At 37.3% G+C, this 21,114-nt stretch overlaps 1 long non-coding RNA gene across 1 annotated transcript in view; it reads left to right on the top strand.

Annotated features, from left to right (window-relative positions):
* LOC144281623 (uncharacterized) overlaps positions 1-21,114 on the top strand; it is a 128,327-nt gene that overhangs the window by 64,377 nt on the left and 42,836 nt on the right. Inside the window, exon 3 of the long non-coding RNA XR_013350054.1 lies at positions 9,093-9,196. This is a non-coding gene — a long non-coding RNA (uncharacterized LOC144281623). The remainder of the gene's footprint in view (positions 1-9,092; positions 9,197-21,114) is intronic.

Genomic DNA, 21,114 nt, shown 5'->3' with positions numbered 1-21,114 from the left:
TCTATCATCATCTTTCTATCATCTATCCAGCTATCTAGCTATCTAGGTTCTTATTCTCTAATGGCACTCTGACTGCTATAACCTTCAAGCTGGAAAGTCTTTATTTCTCCAAATCCCAGCCAATGGGATTTTGTTAAGTTTTAGTCTTTTTTTTTCCCATTTATTCTCTAGGTTATAGTTTTATTTTTATTCTTAAATCTTTCAACTATTTAGAGTTTATTCTGGAGGAGTGAGGAAAGATTCAAGTTTCTCATTTTAAGATGACTAATCAATTGCTCAACGACATTCATTAATACCTTAAATTCCTGTAGAGATGTGAGAATATTTCCAGAGTTTTTATTGTCCTACTGCTTTAACTTTTGAGGCTTTATAATATATTTTAATATCCAATAGGGCTGTTCTAACCTTGTTGCTCTCCTTTTTACAGACTTGCCATTTTTGTTTTTTAGCTTTTTCTTATAAACTTTAAGTGATACAACTTCATTAAAAAGTACTGGTGTTTTTATTGGGATCATATTGAATTTATAAACTTAGGGGGAACTGATATCATTGTGAAATTGAGTTAATTACAAATATGGAAAATCTTACTATTCGTTTACATCCACCTTTATATAGCCTTTTAGTTTTTTTCACTTCGGTTTTGCATATTTCTTGTTAAGTTCATGTCTAGTTATTTTATCATTTTGCTGCTATTATAATTGCAATCTTTTCTTCTTTTACAGCTTCGCTTCCTAATGTTTATTCTTTTTATATGATAAAGGCAATCACCTTCTGAATACCCAGGCACTAAATTCTCTTACTTTTGTACACCTTTTTTAAGGGATTATTTTCAGTTTCTAGGTACATGATAATTTTAGCAGCAAGCAGTTATAATTCAATCTTTTCTATTTTTATTTTTTAATATCTTTGATTTTCTTTTTTTAATATCAATGCAATGTCTACCACCTTTAGTAGAATGTTATATTAAAATACCATCAGAGGGGTGCCTGGGTGGCTCAGCAATTAAGCATCTGTCTGCCTTCAGCCGGGGCATGGGGCATGATCCTGGAGACCCGGGATCCAGCTCTGCATCAGGCTCCTCCATCCAGGGAGCCTGATGTAAATAGATGACAATAGATTTTTAACACTTGAGACACACCAGGTACACCTAGATGGCTCAGGGGTTGAGCATCTGCCTTGACTCAGGATCGAGTTCTGCATCAGGCTCCCCGCAGGAGGCCAGCTTCTCCCTCTGCCCATGTCTTTGCCTCCCTCTCTGTGTCTCTCATGAGTAAATAAATAAAATCTTTTTTTAAAAAATATTTTTAACACTTGAAAATATATTTCCTGTCATATGTAACCATAAAAAATAAAATTTTGGGCAGCCCCAGTGGCCCAGTGGTTTAGTGCCTTTTCCAGCCCAGGGCCCGATCCTGGAGACCTGGGATCGAGTCCCACATCTGTCTCCCTGCATGGAGCCTGCTTCTCTCTCTGCCTGTGTCTCTGCCTCTCTCTCTCTCTCTGTGTGTGTGTGTGTGTCTCTCATGAATGAATAAATAAAATCTTTAAAAAATATATATTTTAAAATTTTTACCTCCATCCTGACTCAAGTACCGATTTTTATTTTTAAATGTTATCATTTCAAATTTAGATGCTAATTTTAAACCATTCACACATTTTTCTGTGCAAGTAAAGATTTTTTAAAGCTTAATACAAAATACAGAGGAAATTATTTAACTAAAAAATAACTAATTTGAACTATGTTTTATGAGTAAACATGAAAATCTGAAATAAATTGATAATTTTCTGGGAAAATGTAGCTTATCAAAACTGACAATAGAAGAATAAAAGTATAAAAAAAAAATCCCCCACATACAAAAAGTAGTTTTAAAATTATTAAAGAGATATTCCACCTTCCAAAAAATGTATTAGTTTTAGATGACTTCACAAAAAAATTATCATGTAATTAATTAATCTTTTCAAGATGGCAAGAAGATAATTTTTTTCCTGTTATATCAGAAATCAATTTCCTTCATATATACAAAGAGCAACCATTAGGAATAAATAATGGGAGAAATAGCTGCAATTAAAATACTAGCAAACATAATTAAATACCAAAGAGTAATTTTCACAAGAAGGTTATGCTACAGGGATCCCTGGGTGGCGCAGTGGTTTGGCGCCTGCCTTTGGCCCAGGGCGCGATCCTGGGGACCTGGGATGGAATCCCATGTCGGGCTCCCAGTGCATGAAGCCTGCTTCTCCCTCTGCCTATGTCTCTGCCTCTCTCTCTCACTGTGTGCCTATCATAAATAAAAAAATAAAAAAAAATTTAAGAAGGTTATGCTACATTAATAAATGTCCCAAATGTCATTGGTTTAAGAGAACAAATGTTTATTCGTCATTCATATTCCATGTCTTTGGAGAGTTGACTTCTTATATATCCCATGTTTTCTTTATCTGGGGACTCAAGTTAAAGGAGCGTCAGCTATCAAGGATATGTTGGCCTCAGAGCTAAAGGAAAAAGCTGATGGATCCTAACTTTCTGTTGATGAGTAGCATATGTCACAACGGTCCGGATGGTCAAAGCAAGAAACAAGGCCAAACTGATGCCCGTGAAATGAGGAATTATAATCCTTCACAAGGGTGGATGGTGAATAATTGGTACAACAACAAAATCTACTACCTGAATTATTGCAACACTGATAACAAACCTGATCTAAAAAGAAATATACAGTTGTATCTCACATATAAATACTGATGCAAAATGATTGAAAGACTAATGAAAGTTTATTATTTCATCAACAAGTTGAGTTATTTCATGTATTCAAAGATAATTTAACAATAGAAAAATTATTAATACAATTTATCTTATTATTACACCTAGAAAAAAATGATCAATCCTATAGTCACCAAAATAGCATTTGACACAAATTTAACACTCATTTTTATTTTTCAAAAATTTCATTAACATAAGAACTGATACATAATTCCTTACAATGTGCCAGCATTATAGTGAATATGGACATCCTGGAGAAGCTGATATGGTGAACAGGTTCTCTGATAGTATTTTTTTTTTAAGATTTTATTTATTTATTCATGAGAGACACAGAGAGAGAAAGGCAGAGACACAAAGCAGGCTCCACACAGGGAGCCGGATGTGGGACTCGATCCTGAATCTCCAGGATCACGCCCTGGGCTGAAGGCGGTACTAAACCGCTGGGCCACCGGGGCTGCCCAAAATTTTATTTTTTATGGTTACATATGACAGGAAATATAATTTCAAGTGTTAAAAATCTTGATTTTTTTTATTTACTCATGAGAGACACAGAGAGGGAGACAGAGACATAGGCAAAAGGAGAAGCTGGCTTCCAGCAGGGAGCCTGATGCAGAACTCTATCCCAGGACCCAGGGATCACCACCTGAGTCAAGGCAGATGCTCAACCCCTGAGCCACCCAGATGTACCTGTATACCTCAAGTGTTAAAAATCTATTGTCATTTATGTTGTTAGGAATATGCTTCAACTTGCTTGGTTTCTATCTTTTCTATTAATTACAAAAACTTCACCTTGAAAAAAGTTGAGAAAACCTCATTAAGAAATTGATGCTGGTGACAGGTGAGAAAGATGACAAAATCCCTTTCATTATCCTTGTAGAAAAATAGATATAGAAGTCAAATCAAAGATCAATTTGGAGTAGGTTTAGCAGTAAAAACATATTGATTAACCATCCATGTTTTAATCAGTAACTTAGAGGATGACAGAGAAACTATGCTATTAAAGTTTGTTTCTGACAAAAGGCTAGGTGAGATAAATAATTATGACAGGTCATAAAATGAACATTCAAAATGACCTCAATCAAAATGGGTGCAGGGAGTCAAGAAGTAGAAACATCCAGTTATAAGATAAATAAGTCCTGGGGGTATAATCTACAGCATGGTGACGATAGTTAATACTGTATTGTATTTTTGGAAGTTGCTAAGAGAATAGATCTTAAAAGTTCTCCTCACAGGAGAAAAATTTGTAACTGTGTGATAAATGTTAACTAATCTTTGGTAATCGTTTTATAATAATCAAATCAATATTTTATGCATCTAAAACTGATACAATCAAACGACAATTCTATCTTATTTAAAAAGTGATCTCAATAGTTTATAATACAAGGCTGAAACAAAAGAGATGCAAATTAATGGGATGAAGGTAGACATCAGTATTTTGGTACAGATATGAATTGTCACTCTGTGGAATGAGGCTTAGCACCAGCACAGTGACGCAAGTTTAATTCACCATTACCTGAATTTGAGCCAACATTGTTTTGTTGGTTTATGCTACTTAAGTTAGCCTGTTCTTATTTTGAACTTATAGAAATGTAAGAAGCATATCAAAGTCTCTGTGCTAGACAGACTGTTTTGGGATAACTGTATTCAGTTTTGAGTCACATTTTAAGAGAGAGACTTAAAACTGGAATTTGTCGAGTAGCCATTTGGGCTGTGAAGTTGGTGTAGAAACCATATCATGAGAAATATTGAGAGTGTCTGTAATTTTAAGTGTAGAGAATAAGACCGATGGGAATTTCTCTTCTAGGAAGTCTTAGATGATCTGTGTTTGCCCAAAGATCCCTCTTCTGTGCTTGTCCCACATACTTACTGTACATTCATTCACTCATTCCACTGAGAATTATATAGAATGTCTGCTATATGAAAGGGACTGTTATATACTTGGTGAGGAAAACAGACAAGATTCCTGCTCTTATAGAATTGACTCTGTGGGAGTCACAGACATTAAACATATACATGTGTGTGATAAGTGCCTTGAGAAAGTAAAACAGGGCATGATAATAAAGAGTAACTAAAGAGGAGGTGCTTTTTTATACCTTAGTTATAAAAGATGTCTCTGAGTAGGTGACATTTGACATGAAATGGATTACAGGAAGAAATCAGTCAAGATCTAGGATTGGCATCTTCCTTACACAGGGATTTGGGGTTGGGAGGGGGGCAAAGGTCTTCTTTTGTAGGAATGAGCTTGGCTTGTGGCAGGAGCAAGGGATAGAATGGTAGGAGATGAAATTGGAAACGTAAGCAGGATTATTTTTTATAGAAAGTTCAGTCTGTGGTTGTGAGTTTATATTTTCTCTTTTTAAAAAATATTTTATTTATTTATTTGAGAGAGAGAGAGGGAGAGAGAGAGAGAGAGAAAACACAAGAATACAAGCAGGGGCGGGAGCAGTGGGCAGAGGGAGGGAGAAGCACTCACCCTGTCCAGCAAGGAGCCTAACATGAGGCTCCATCCCAGGATCCTGGGATCATGACCTGACCCAAAGGCAGACGCTTAACTGACTGAACCACCCAGGTACCCCAAATTTTATTCTTAGTGCATGAGAAGTTTATGGAAAGTTTAAACATGGAAATCCGATGATCAGATTTGTAAGTATGAGACTTCTATAAGGTATACTGATTGTAGGGGCAAGCATGAAAGAAAAACACTTAGGAAGCATTTTATTTTTAGCTGTTTCCCTATTATGTGGGTGTTGTTTCCTTATTCATATTCATTTTCCTCTAAGCTGTGCTTCCTCAAGAGCAAGAATCATATCTTGTTTATTTTTGTGTGGCCAGCACCCAGAAAAATACCTGGAACCCAAGAGATTCTCAATACATTATTTCCTGAAGATTTTAATTTTATGCTCTCTTAAAGAAAATAATATTTGGGAGATGATGAGGTCTATTTCTGCCATAGAATTTGATGTAAAGAAAGCCAGGGTGTAACAAGAGCACAGTGAAGCAGACATATGGAGAGAAGCAAAGAATGAGCTGTTTCTTTGTCCCCTTTTATTCCATCAGCTTGGTTCAGCTTATTCCTATTTGTCTTCTGTCAAGAGCCAGTATCTGAGTCCTTATAATAAACTACTTTTCATCTTTTCAAGTTTCATTAACTGGTGCTGATATCTGTTACTTTCAAAAGAAAAGACTTGTAGGATTAATTTTTAATTTCTACTTACCTGTTGAATGATTTTGGAAAAGTTATTTAACTCCTTTTAGTTTTATATTTCCCTAAAACAGGTTTATAAAATTATAATATTTGATGATAATACAAATCCAGATAATGCAATTAGCATTGGGCTCTCTCCATCTAGCTTCTATTAATCACACTATATATGGAGGGTAGCCATGATGATATTTGGATTGGAATGAAATGCCAGGTGAGTGGATGAGAGGCTAGCCCATTTGGATTTATTCATCCAAGAAGGAGAGTGAGTCTCCAAGTCCCAAGCATTTTCTCCACCCAACGACCTCATCTCTGTTTTATCAAATGGGCCCTGAAAGATTCCTAGAACTCATGAGTATAACTTAGTTATCCAAACCATCATTGTCAGATACATGGAAACGTTTAAGCCAGAGTTGATAGCTGTTATGAGGTGACAGTAAGCTGTAACTGGGATCAGGATGGCTATATCTTGCATCCCACCCCCTTCCCCTGCCTTTCCCTCTGCTCCTTCATCAGAAATCTTATGCAGTCTCAATCTAGTCATTTAATTATACTTGTAATAATATTACTTCATATATTATGCCATTTAAAATTTGTACATCACTTATTAATTATGGTAGAGTTTTGTCATAATAAAATATACCAATAAATTATTAAGAGAATTAGATGCGATTGTATATGTGACGTTCTTGGTGTAGGGATTGCATACACAATAACTGTGAAACTGATATCAATCATTATTATTATAATACTCAAAATATAGTTATTACAATTGGGGGATGAGCATATAAAGAAGCTGAAACCCAAGATGGTTAATTCTAATATTTCGTATATAGTTGGAGAGCAGAATTAATAAAAATGGCTGAAGTGGTAATCTGTGAATTTCATTTGTAAGTTATTTTTTTTCCTCTTCTATCTAGACTAATTGTGAGTTGGATGCATATTTAATATTTTCAAAAGAAGAATTGGCAGTGAGTTTGTTCTGTTGGCATTTTTGCTCATACATATGCTCTATCTATGCCTAGAGATGGTATTATTTTTACCTTCCTGTCATCACACTGATCTCTTTTATAAGAGCAAACATTTCAAAATATGAACTTTTGGGATTTAGTTTATTCATTTTAAAGCAGCCATCTTTTTAACTTGTATTCATTTCCCTTGATATATGAAGTCTGTAGATTCTATGCTACTTAGGATTTGTAAAGCAATTATTAAAAGTCTTTGATATTTAAAAAGGATCTGAAGCTTTCAGAGTGATTAATTATTGATTACCCAAATGAATCAACCTATCAGGCCATAATAAATATTTAATATTTTCTTGGAATGAAGAAATACGTTTCATGAAGTTCTTTTTGTTATATTGCTATTCTGTATTTTAAACTTTCTTGTGTGTTGTTTTGCAATTAGATGCAATCTGCTTTTTGAAAAAAGACATTTTGGGTCCCTACAGCATGTTTGTTATTTTATTTTATTTTTTAAATAAATTTATTTTTTTATTGGTGTTCAATTTGTCAACACACAGAATAACACCCAGTGCTCATCCTGTCAAATGCCCCCCTCAGTGCCCGTCACCCAGTCACTCCCCCCCAACCTCCCCTTCCACCACCCCTAGTTCGTTTCCCAGAGTTAGGAGTCTTTCATGTTCTGTCTCCCTTTCTGATATTTCCCACTTATTTTTTCTCCTTTCCCCTTTATTCCCTTTCACTATTTTTTATATTCCCCAAATGAATGAGACCATATAATGTTTGTCCTTCTCCGATTGACTTATTTCACTCAGCATAATACCCTCCAATTCCATCCACGTTGAAGCAAATGGTGGGTATTTGTCGTTTCTAATGGCTGAGGAATATTCCATTGTATACATAGACCACATCTTCTTTATCCATTCATCTTTCGATGGACACCGAGGCTCCTTCCACAGTTTGGCTATTGTGGACATTGCTGCTAGAAACATCGGGGTGCAGGTGTCCCGGCGTTTCATTGCATCTATATGTGTTGTTTTGCAATTAGATGCAATCTGCTTTTTGAAAAAAGACATTTTGGGTCTCTACAGCATGTTTGTTATTTTAAATAAACCAAGAATATAGCATAGTTAATAACCATACATTTCTTACTCAAATCTAAATGGTTTTACATTTATCTTTGTTTGGTCTGATATTTATTAGAAAGCAAAACCAATCAATCAATCTTTCTCTCTCTCTCTTTTTACACAAAAACTGGTTTGGATATTTTCACTGTTCTGCCTAAAAATGTCAATCAGTACTAAGGTACTTCTCAAAAACTGATTGGTTCAGATTAATACTTGTAAAAAAAAATTGTTAAGTGGTAACTACAAAGTGCTATTGTCTGTCTCCATGGAATCGACGTCTCCATAAACAAACTGCTGTTCAATGACGGAAAGTACTAACCTAGTCAACAATGAAAACCTTTACAACAGCAATTTCACTCAAACAGTAAAACACTTATGATCTACTCTTTGTGTAAGCATGTTTAAGAGTCTTTGAAGAATGTAGTCACATTAGCAGCGTTACCCATTTATTCAACAATTAAATATTATATAAATATTCTGAGTACTATGATGGATGGATTCCTAGGATATGACAGCAAAAAGTGCATAGTTTCTACATCTCAGAGATTGTAGTGTGAGAGATAAATGCAAGGCCAATTACATAAAAGTGCTGTGATAATGAAGACATCCAGAACTAAGGCAGCACATAGTGAATATACCACATGCTATATGTATATGGCTGCCTGTGTGGGGAGGGGATAAGAAGGAACTTACAAAGTGAAGAAATTAGGAGGAAAACATTTGTAATAAAAATGAGGGTCCATATAAATGCTCAGGGTTTTGAAAAAGGTCATTAGAAGAGTGGGATGAAGGGGAATGAGCAATATCTTAAAGAAACTTAATAAACAGTGTAGGTGTTTAAATACACAATAATAACTAAATAAACAAATGAAATAGCTAAGGGTATTAGAAAAAGAGGAGGAATAAGAACTATGAAAAATGCAAAAATTAAAAAGAATGGGAAGAAATCTCAGAAAAATGTGACATTGAAAATTAAAACACAAATTTAATGTTTAAAAGATAAGTGTGATTATGAAAGACAGTGACTAGAAAATGTGTTTCCACAGGTGCTGTTGAATAGTATCTTAAAAAACATTTCATTGCAATATAAAGTTTGGGAAAAATTGGGCAGATTTACCTATCACAGGACTTCTCAGAGCCTTTGATACATGTGAGTATACCCTGTGATTCTTACAGAAAGCAATATACTAAGTAGCTTTCCCCATATTTCTTGACTACATATATAATATATATATATATTTACTAATATTTAGTAAGTATTTAGGATTAATATTCCAGTAACTATATTAACAGAGATGTATCAAAAAATGGAGGGGAAATGGGGAATAAGAAACCAACTTTATTTTTTTTTCTGAATTTGACATTAATTCTCCCTGGGCAAACCCCTCTCTGTTTTAGTTGTATCCCTTCCTACCCAGTTTCCACTCTGCCATAATTTATTTTTCAGGCATAAAATTCCATAATTCTCTGTATGTATACACATGTGTGTACATACACGTACATGTATATGCACATACATGCCTACATATATATGTGTACACACATATGTGACATATACATATATGTAAAATCTTTGGTTTTCCTAAAAAATCAGTTTTCTAGGTTCAAAGGTAAACAGTGCATACTTAGCAAGGATATTCAACAATTTTGACAGCAGTTAAGAGTAGTCTATGACACAAAGAATAGTAATGAAGACCTCCTATAGTGTAAAGTAAAAATGAAAAAAATGTATAATAATAGGAAAAAATGCAATTATGTGGAAAATGTTACAGGAATATCCCCGCAGTCTTCAAACACATTACAGCACAGAAACTCTTAAGGGATCAATAACCAGAGTGTTTATGCATGCCATATGGAAATATTTCCTCTGCAGTGTGCCTGCATTGCTATTTAAGTGGAGAATAAATGTTATGTTAGCAATATTTTTATATAGCCTAGAATTTTTATTTTTTTAATTTTTTCTCCATTGCATCTGGATGGTGAATAAAAGATAAAGTTCAGCTAGAGAAATAGTTATTTATAAAATCTCACACAATAATATGATTTTAAATGAAACTTTCACAATTTTATTCTTAAAAGAATAAGCAGTTTTTTTTTCTTTTTCAAAAATTATAAACTCAGTTGGTAGATAAATATGTGCTCCAACAACAAGATAAAAGACTTTATGGACCATTATTCTATAACTTTAAGCCAATGCTGGACATAACAATAATCTTATATACTAAAATGCCAATTCAAATAGGACAATACAGTAACTTTGGAATTTCTAAAGCTATTGTGCTTGGATGTCTATTCAGGGGATTTTGATAAAGCATCAATTGCTTTTTATGATTTTTATCTACCAAATAAGAGCAAAGATGAAAATCATCTTAATATTGTTAACTTTCCATATTATAAGGCATTTTTCTCAGTCTTAGAAAAATTGGAAAACGAAAAATCATGGAAAGAATATTAAAATTGTACACATCTGGTTACCCAGTGTTAGCCATTCTCATTACCAATCTCATGTATTTGTCTACAGATGGATTTGATATGCATTTGCTCTATTTATGATGCTTTCTAGATACACAATTTTACTTTTCAAAGTAGCAGCACTTTGTGTATACTGCAAGACCCATGGTGGTGGTGGTAGTTTTTTTTTTCCCCCCTCAGTGGCACTGTAAGGAGATTCTCATGTTTTCCCAGACATGAATCCCATAATCTACTACATGGTATCCACAGCTTATTTCCTTTCCTGACTCAAAGCAGCCCTTTCCTGCTGTCTGTGACAATCGCTTTTCTTAGATAATGTTATTGCATACTGTGCTGGATTCACACAACAAACCCTCCTAGCTCCATGGGACCTCTTCAGCACTGATTTCCCTGCAACTCTTGAAGTGTGAGCATCCTTCTATACTCTAGACAGTAGGGAAGAAAAGATTTTTCTCTAAATTCCTAAAATTGTGTTTTCCTCAGTGTATTAAAGTTCTGAGGTCTGGGTTTCCATGTTATGGAGAATTTTTTTTTCTTGGAAAAAGATTTTTAATTATGTTTGCAACTTCTTCCCTCCACGAAATGAGAGGGTAGGGCAAGAGTTACATTTAATTGATAATTGTCGCTTTGTATTGAGAATGGCCTCTCCTCTCACACCACTAACAACTGTGTGAGTCACCCAAACTTATGACTTTCTGTTACAGTAGTATACTTCTGTCAGTTCTGAAACTCTAGGGTTTAATACCATGTTTGGCATATAACATACCTTAAAAATGTGACTTGTGTGTGTATGTGTGGGGGGTGGTGGTTAGCATTTGTGAATATGCATCTATGCATGTGTGTATTATTTTACACACATCTATGCATGTGTGTATTATTTTACACACATCTATGCATGTGTGTATTATTTTATTATTGGTGATGGTTAGTGGCAATTTTTTCCCGAATAAATGTTGGTTATAATGGTAAAAAATGTAGACAGAAGTATATATATATACATATACATATTTATGTATATATATATGTATATATATATAAATTTTAGTATAAAGAAACATTGGCTTGCTAGATGTAGCACTAAATTTTTCTCAAGGTAATTTCCATATATATTAAGACATGAAGGCACTCATATCATGGAGAGAAACTGGGTTCCTATTGTTTATCTGAAAACAGAGCTATAGTACAGTAGTACAGTGCAGGTGCAAAGTTATGCCATGATAAGAAACATAATATAATAGGAATGTACAGCTCCTGCTCAGAGTGAATAACCATTAGGAAAATCCCCAAAGATGCTTTCAGTGATGTTGTCTCATTCATCCTCTCTTTGAGAGTTTAGAAAAGGGAATGTTTATTGAAACCTTAGAAAATGGCCAATTTATTTCTTGGGAGATAGAAAAACCGCTCTTAGAAGAACTACATTTTTCTGAAATTTCTACTTCTCTTTTCAATTTACTTGCATTATTTTCTGTTGAATAAGTTACACTTCACAGAGATCTTGGAAATCTTTTTAGTGACTTTGGAATATGCAGCTGGGTTCCAACTCATTAAGCAGTCCTGTCAACTTCTACCAAATAACTACTTCTAATGAGTATTAAATGAGTGTTAAAAAGTTCTAGACCATACTTTTTTGGGGGGGCACAAATGAAATATGCTTGTTTTCACCTCCAGAGCCACCCCAACCAGGGATTTCCAATGTTATGGCAAACCCAGCCACTGATTGTTTTTTTTTTTTTTTTTTCCACTGATTGTTTAAAAGGAAAAAAAAAATCAAGCAAATTTCCCTAAACAGCAGACACTGGTCAACTTATTATCTGTCATATTTTGAAATTTCCTAAAAGCTACCATGTAAGTATTGATGTAGATTTTGTTAGCCATGATAAAATTAAGAAGATACAATTCACATTTACAATATATATTTCCATTAATAATATTTAATCAAAATTAATTTTCATCTATAAATTTATTTCTAATATGTGAAATATTAATATTTCTAAGTATCATCAAGACTATTCCAGGTAATCTTATGTTATTGCAAAAATTAAAGTAGGAAAGATAAAAAGTGTAATACTAAATCTTTTTTCAAAATACTCTTTAGAATAACTTTTAATCAATCAAGTCTTGATTACTGAGTTCATACTTAATAAAGATGAACATCTTTCACTTAAGCTGTTCAGTTATGTAGTGGCCACCCTTGAATCATTAGACATCCTTTTGACTTCTCATCAAGTCCTCTTTTCCAAAGGGCAATTAATTTTTGTCTCCTGTTGTAATCCTTGAATTATCTGTCAGTGAACTGAAACCCAGCTTTTTAAGGTCAATCCTATCAGGGTTAGTGTTGTCTTATAAACATTAATAAATATATGAACATGGATTATTGTTTAAGTCTAATAAATAGAGCATCAACGGAGAAGCCTTAACTCCAGGAAACAACTGGATATAGGATGGTCAAAAAAGGGAAGAAGTGGTCTTGCTTTGCTCCTGGGTTTATGAATTAATTAGCATTAGAGAATCCTTGACCCCCTGTATGCACCATGCCAGGACCCCCAAGATGGCAACAGTCTGAAGACCCTAGCCCCAACTGGGATGCAACACGCATTTCTGTCTGGTCATATTTTTGGGGCCCCAAGTCTGATGGATGTCAAGCCAAGTTCTCAGGATACAAAACTTGGAAAGCAAGTGACAATGCAAACTTTTACCTTCATCTCTCAACCAGGTATCACTATTAGAAATCTAGGAGAGCTGACTTTGAAAATTCTTACCGTTTGCAAGCTTCTCCCCATTTTCCCAGGATCCAGTCTGCAGGTTCTGGAGTAAGTGCAATGTTCCGGTAGGTATTATCCTGGTCATGACAAATGTAGACTAGAAAAACATCATCTTCTCTCTTCCCCTCTATGGTGAGTCATTGGCTGTGGTCCCTTTCTGTCCAGGGCACCTCGTAAATGGGTAAACCTATTAAGGTTAAAAGTTCTCCAGTGTGGCTGCTGTAATTCAAGCTGATCTTTGGTAAGGTCAAGCTGCTTGTGCAGCCTTTAAATTCTTCACCTGAGGTTTCCCACCACACCCAGTCCAGCTTGAGTCCTACTGGGTCCAACCTAGAACTAGTCTGGTTTCTGGTTTCCAAGCCAGAGCGGTCCAGCCCTCCCCGTACCTGGTCCAGTGTTTAAGTTGGACCCAGTTTTCCACCAACTGCATGAAGCAGTGAGCTCACAGCAAGCTCCAGGGCCCAGCAGGTACTCATAGTTGCTTTGCTGTTCTAGGGGGCTGGTGGGGGTTATGTGAGGTTCCCCCTTATGGTTACCAGCAGAACTGTTAAATGATAAACTGAGGCATATTAAAATTGTTAAGAGTTTATCTGAGCAAAAATTGGGCACCGTCCAATCTAGCAGGTAGAAAGGAGCTCCAAGGATCAGTACAAAAGCAAGGACTCTAATGGGTGGAAGGGAGCAGGAGCAAGGAGGTTGGATTAGGCCAAACAGACAGACTGGTTATTGCAAAATTACTCTCCCTTAGGGATGGCAGGGGTCTTCGAGGCAGATTACTTAAATTAAGACACTGTTTAGGTGAATTCTGATTGGTTTAGGTTTGCATTTCTGGGAGAGCCAAAACTGGAATGAAGTTAAATCTTGGTTTGGTGGGTTTAGCATTAGGGCCTGTTGTCTTGTTCTTAATCCCTAGACAGATGGCCTAAATCTAACGTCATGGTTAAAAGATCTCCTTCATTACAATTGCATTACAATTTTAGTGCTTTTTTTTGGGGCATTTCTGACCTTGGTGTAGTTTTCTTTTTCAAATGTTTTATGAGAATACAGAAAAAAAAAAAAATCCATGTGTATTTTTCCGGAAGACTAATTGATTTTTCTCAGCATCCTTTATTGATTTATGTACCTTTTCCTCATCTATTTAGAAAACATCTTTTTCAGATTTTCTGTTTAACTGGTTCATCTCTGAACACTATTCTGTTTCATCCATCTATTTGTCTAGTGTAGTGTTTCTCAAATTGTGTTTTATTTATCAGAGATGTGTCCTTAGCCAACCTGATTAGAAATAGTATATTTCTAATCTGTTAATCTCTGTTAATAATGATTTTAAAAAGCTGGCTAAAGCAGAAAATCACAAAAAAATAGTATCCTAAATATTTTAAATTAAACCATGAATGCGCATTTATTTGCAGTCTCTTAAATCAGATCTTAGGCATTTTCTTTGACCAAGGTTTTATTAATTTTTGTATCATCAGTTTTGCATTAATAATACTTGTATCTTTCTCTGAGGTGGGGCAAGATCTTAAAGACAATTATGAATAGTCTGAGTGACAATCCTCTTTTGCCTTTTATGATTTGTGCCCTAATGTGTTTTCTCATCAGCGCTACTTAAAAAGATTTTTTCCAATAATTTACTTTTATGTTTTTTCTAAAAAACTTATTTTCATGATATTCTTTAGAATACACATTTCATGAGTTTATATAATATTAAATTAAATTAGGTAATTATTTGGTATAAATAGGCATAAACAGCTCTGAACACAACTGGTTGGCTGTTTTCACTGTTTTCATTTTCAGTACACAGAGGGTATCAGATGGTATATTTTACAGTGAAAGTAGAATTCCTTCGTTAAATTGGTAGATTAGTTAAGGAAGGATATTTGTACTTGTATGAGAATCATCTGGGACTCTTGTTATAAAAAATACATATTTCCATGCTCTAGCCTTGACCCAGAAAATCAGAATTTTTAATGTATGACCTACAGGGAAATTTCAGACTTAACATGCATCCTAGGTGATTCTTCTGCTTTATTTGAGAGCGCTGAATGTGTTACTTTACTTATCCCGAGCTAAATTACCTAACTCTATTATTATACTCTGTAGGGTTCTGCCCTCAATTTTCTTAATTTTCTTGGCAATTCTGCATGCTTATTTTAACAGATTAAAATTAATATTTTGCTCTCATATATTTTGTTTCTGGTCATAACTGCTATAATAGATTAATTTAGAGACATTTATCCTTTCAATGTGAAAATTTGGTTTCCACAAACAAATTTTGTGTTTCCATTTATTCTTTTAAATATGACTCAGTGGGGTTTTAAAATTTTCTTTGTACAAGCCCTACACAATTCTTTTTTTAATAAATTAATTTTTTATTGGTGTTCAATTTACCAACATACAGAATAACACCTAGTGCTCATCCCGTCAAGTGCCCCCCCCAGTGCCCGTCACCCATTCACCCCCACCCCCCGCCCTCCTCCCCTTCCACCACCCCTAGTTTGTTTCCCAGAGTTAGGAGTCTCTCATGTTCTGTCTCCCTTTCTGATATTTCCCACACATTTCTTCTCCCTTCCCTTATATTCCCTTTCACTATTATTTATATTCCCCAAATGAATGAGAACATACACTGTTTGTCCTTCTCCGACTGACTTACTTCACTCAGCATGATACCCTCCAGTTCCATCCACGTTGAAGCAAATGGTGGGTATTTGTCATTTCTAATGGCTGAGTAATATCCCATTGTATACATAAACCACATCTTCTTTATCCATTCATCTTTCGTTGGACACCGAGGCTCCTTCCACAGTTTGGCTATTGTGGACATTGCTGCTAGAAACATCGGGGTGCAGGTGTCCCGGCATTTCACTGCATCTGTATCTTTGGGGTAAATCCCCAGCAGTGCAATTGCTGGATCGTAAGGCAGATCTATTTTTAACTCTTTGAGGAACCTTCACACAGTTTTCCAGAGTGGCTGTACCAGTTCACATTCCCACCAACAGTGTAAGAGGGTTCCCTTTTCTCCACATCTTCTCCAACATTTGTGGTTTCCTGCCTTGTTAATGTTCCCCATTCTCACTGGTGTGAGGTGGTATCTCATTGTGGTTTTGATTTGTATTTCCCTGATGGCAAGTGATGCAGAGCATGTTCTCATGTGCATGTTGGCCATGTCTATGTCTTCCTCTGTGAGATTTCTGTTCATGTCTTTTGCCCATTTCATGATTGGATTGTTTGTTTCTTTGGTGTTGAGTTTAAGAACTTCTTTATAGATCTTGGAAACTAGCCCTTTATCTGATACGTCATTTGCAAATATCTTCTCCCATTCTGTAGGTTGTCTTTTAGTTTTTTTGACTGTATCCTTTGCTGTGCAAAAGCTTCTTATCTTGATGAAGTCCCAATAGTTCATTTTTGCTTTTGTTTCTTTTGCCTTCGTGGATGTATCTTGCAAGAAGTTACTGTGGCTGAGTTCAAAAAGGGTGTTGCCTGTGTTCTTCTCTAGGATTTTGATGGAATCTTGTCTCACATTTAGATCTTTCATCCATTTTGAGTTTATCTTTGTGTATGGTGAAAGAGAGTGGTCTAGTTTCATTCTTCTGCATGGGGATGTCCAATTTTCCCAGCACCATTTATTGAAGAGACTGTCTTTCTTCCAGTGGATAGTTTTTCCTCCTTTATTGAATATTAGTTGACCATAAAGCTCAGGGTCCACTTCTGGGTTCTCTATTCTGTTCCATTGATCTATGTGTCTGTTTTTGTGCCAGTACCACACTGTTTTGATGACCACAGCTTTGTAGTACAACCTGAAATCTGGCATTGTGATGCCCCCAGCTATGGTTTTCTTTTTTTAAATTCCCCTGGCTATTCGGGGTCTTTTCTGATTCCACACAAATCTTAAAATAATTTGTTCTAACTCTCTGAAGAAAGCCCATGGTATTTTGATAGGGATTGCATTAAACGTGTAAATTGCCCTGGGTAACACTGACATTTTCACAATATTAATTCTGCCAATCCATGAGCATGGAATACTTTTCCATCTCTTTGTGTCTTCCTCAATTTCTTTCAGAAGTGTTCTATAGTTTTGAGGGTATAGATTCTTTACCTCTTTGGTGAGGATTATTCCTAGGTATCTTATGCTTTTGGGTGCAATTGTAAATGGGATTGACTCCTTAATTTCTCTTTCTTCAGTCTCATTGTTAGTGTATAGAAATGCCATTGATTTCTGGGCATTGATTTTGTATCCTGCCACACTGCCAAATTGCTGTATGAGTTCTAGCAATCTTGGGGTGGAGGCTTTTGGGTTTTCAATGTAGAGTATCATGTCATTGGTGAAGAGGGAGAGTTTGACTTCTTCTTTGCCAATTTAAATGCCTTTAATGTCTTTTTGTTGTCTGCTGAGGCTAGGACTTCCAGTACTATGTTGAATAGCAGTGGTGAGAGTGGACATCCCTGTCTTGTTCCTGATCTTAGGGGAAAGGCTCCCAGTGCTTCCCCATTGAGAATGATATTTGCTGTGGGCTTTTCGTAGATGGCTTTTAAGATGTTGAGGAATGTTCCCTCTATCCCTACACTCTCAAGAGTTTTGATCAGGAATGGATGCTGTATTTTGTCAAATCTTTCTCTGCATCTAATGAGAGGATCATATGGTTCTTGGTTTTTCTCTTGCTGGTATGATGAATCACATTGATTGTTTTACGAGTGTTGAACCAGCCTTGTGTCCCAGGGATAAATCCTACTTCATCATGGTGAATAATTTTCTTAATGTATTGTTAGATCCTATTGGCTAGTATCTTGTTGAGAATTTTTGCATCCATGTTCATCAGGAATTTGGTCTGTAATTCTCCTTTTTGGTGGGGTCTTTGTCTGGTTTTGGAATTAAGGTGATGCTGGCCTCATAGAACGAATTTGGAAGTACTCCATCTCTTTCTATCTTTCCAAACAGCTTTAGTAGAATAGGTATGATTTCTTCTTTAAATGTTTGATAGAATTCCCCTGGGAAGCCATCTGGCTCTGGACTCTTGTGTCTTGGGAGGTTTTTGATGACTGCTTCAGTTTCCTCCCTGGTTATTGGCCTGTTCAGGTTTTCTGATTCTTCCTGTTCCAGTTTTGGTAGTTTGTGGCTTTCCAGGAATGCGTCCATTTCTTCTACATTGCCTAATTTATTAGCGTATAGCTGTTCATAATATGTTTTTAAAATTGTTTGTATTTCCTTGGTGTTGGTATTGATCTCTCCTTTCTCATTCATGATTTTATTAATTTGAGTCTTCTCTCTCTTCTTTTTACTAAGGTTGGCTAATGGCTTATCTATCTTATTAATTCTTTCAAAGAACCAACTCCTGGTTCTGTCGATCTGTTCCACAGTTCTTCTGGTCTCGATTTCGTTGAGTTCTGCTCAAATCTTAATTAACTCTCTTCTTCTGCTGGGTGTAGGATCTGTCTGCTGTTTTTTCTCTAGCTTCTTTATGTGTAAGGTTAGCTTTTGTATTTGAGTTCTTTCCGGTTTTTGAATGGATGCTTGTATTGCTTGTATTGCGATGTATTTCCCCCTTAGGACTGCTTTTGCTGCGTCCCAAAGATTTTGAAGGGTTGTATCTTCATTCTCATTAGTTTCCATGAATCTTTTTAATTCTTCCTTAATTTTCTCGTTGACCGTTTCATCTTTTAGCAGGATGGTCCTTAACCTCCACGTCTTTGAGGTCCCTCCAAACTTCTTGTTATGATTTAGTTCTAAATCTTCTTGAGAAGAATGTGTATTCAGTTGAGTTTGGATGTAAAGTTCTGTAGGTATCTGTGAAATCCATCTGTTCCAGCATATCATTTAAAGAGTGCCCCTTAAAATTTCTTGCAGAGCTGGTTTGGAGGTCACATATTCTTTCAGTTCCTGCCTGTCTTGGAAGCTCTTTATCTCTCCTTCCACTCTGAATGAGAGCCTTGCTGGATAAAGTATTCTTGGTTGCATGTTCTTCTCATTTAGGACCCTGAATATATCCTGCCAGCCCTTTCTGGCCTGCCAGGTCTCTGTGGAGAGGTCTGCTGTTACCCTAATACTCCTCCCCATAAAAGTCAGGGATTTCTTGTCTCTTGCTGCTTTAAGGATCTTCTCTTTATCTTTGGAATTTGCAAGCTTAATTATTAAATGTCGAGGTGTTGGACGGTTTTTATTGATTTTAGTGGGGGATCTCTCTATTTCCTGGATCTGAATGCCTGTTTCCCTTCCCAGATTAGGAAAGTTTTTAGCTAGAATTTGTTCAAATACATATTCTGGCCCTCTGTCCCTTTCGGCGCCCTCGGGAACCCCAAATAAACGTAGGTTTTTCTTCCTCAGGCTGTCGTTTATTTCCCTTAATCTATCCTCATGGTCTTATAATTGTCTATCTCTTTTTTCCTCAGTTTCCCTCTTTGCCATCAACTTGTCTTCTATGTCACTCACTCATTCTTCCACCTCGTTAACCCTCATCGTTAGGACTTCTAGTTTGGATTGCATCTCATTCAATTGATTTTTAATTTCTGCCTGATTGGATCTAAATTCTGCAGTCATGAAGTCTCTTGAGTCCTTTATGCTTTTTTCTAGAGCCACCAGTAGCTGTATAATAGTGCTTCTGAATTGGCTTTCTGACATTGAACTGTAATCCAAATTTTGTAACTCTGTGGGAGAGAGGACTGTTTCTGATTCTTTCTTTTGAGGTGAGGTTTTCCTTCTAGTCATTTTGCTCAGTGCAGAGGGGCCAAAAATAAGTTGTATTGGGAAAAGGAGAAAAAGAGAGAGAGAGAAGGAAAGAAAAGAGAAAAAGAAAAAAGAAAAAAGGAAAAAAAAAAAGGAAAAAAGAGAAGAAAAAGAGAAAGAAAGAAAGGGGAAAAAAGGGTGGGGGAAGCAATGAGAAATCAACAAAACAAAACAGAACAAAACACGGAGGAGTATCTCCTGATTCTGTGTACTTTAAGTCCCTTGACTTCCCCTGGAACTGGTCGGTCTAGCTGGTCTTCTGGGGGAGGGGCCTGCTGTGCTGATTTTCAGGTGTTAGCACTTGGGGGAGCTGCTCAGCCCCTGCCTGGTGCAGGGCTCAGTGGGGGTTGTTTACCTCGTGAGGCCCCAGGAGGAACAACCGCAGTGGCGGGGCCAGCTCTGGAGCCCTGGAGTCAGCCCCCGCAGGAACTCCGGAGCTCTCCGTCTGCAGGGCCTGGAGGCTCCGGGGCGGGGCCGCTGATCTGCTCAGCTGGGGCAGGAGCGTCCTCGCTGTCCTGGGCCCTCCCGGCCTCTGCCTGTCCCCGGGGGAGCCGGGATCCTGGGCTGTGTCCCGGCGCCCTGTGCTCCGGGGCCTGCGCTGTTGGATTCGTGCTCCCGCCCCACAGCCCCCTCCGCGGAGCCGCCCCCGAGCCCCCCCGAGCTGCTCCCGCCCCGCAGCCCCCTCCGCGGAGCCGCCCCCGAGCCCCCCTGAGCTGCTCCCGCCCCGCAGCCCCCTCCGCGGAGCCGCCCCCGAGCCCCCCCGAGCTGCTCCCGCCCCGCAGCCCCCTCCGCGGAGCCGCCCCCGAGCCCCCCGAGCTGCTCCGGGTCCCCCGTGCGCGCTGCAGCCCTTAGGGAGCTCGGCGCACTCTCCCGGGCGCAGGTCCCTGTTACTGTCCCGGGGAGCCCGAGGGCATCCCCGCCCTCCCGGGTCCTGCTCCACCTCCCCGCGAGCCCCTTTCCCCCGGGAAGGTCGGTGCAGCTCCTGCTCCTCCGGGACGGGGCTCTCCTGTCCTGGGGACACTCGCCCCGGCCTCAGCCCGGCTCCTCGCGGGGCCCCTCCCCCTTGGAGGCCTTTTGTGTCTTTATTTCTTTTTCCCCGTCTTCCTACCTGGATAGAAG

The sequence above is a fragment of the Canis aureus genome, chromosome 13 (assembly GCF_053574225.1).
Source record: "Canis aureus isolate CA01 chromosome 13, VMU_Caureus_v.1.0, whole genome shotgun sequence".
In the NCBI taxonomy this organism is placed as follows: domain Eukaryota; kingdom Metazoa; phylum Chordata; class Mammalia; order Carnivora; family Canidae; genus Canis; species Canis aureus.
The sequence above is the reverse complement of the archived record's forward strand: the minus strand, read 5'-3'. Positions and strand labels throughout refer to the sequence as shown.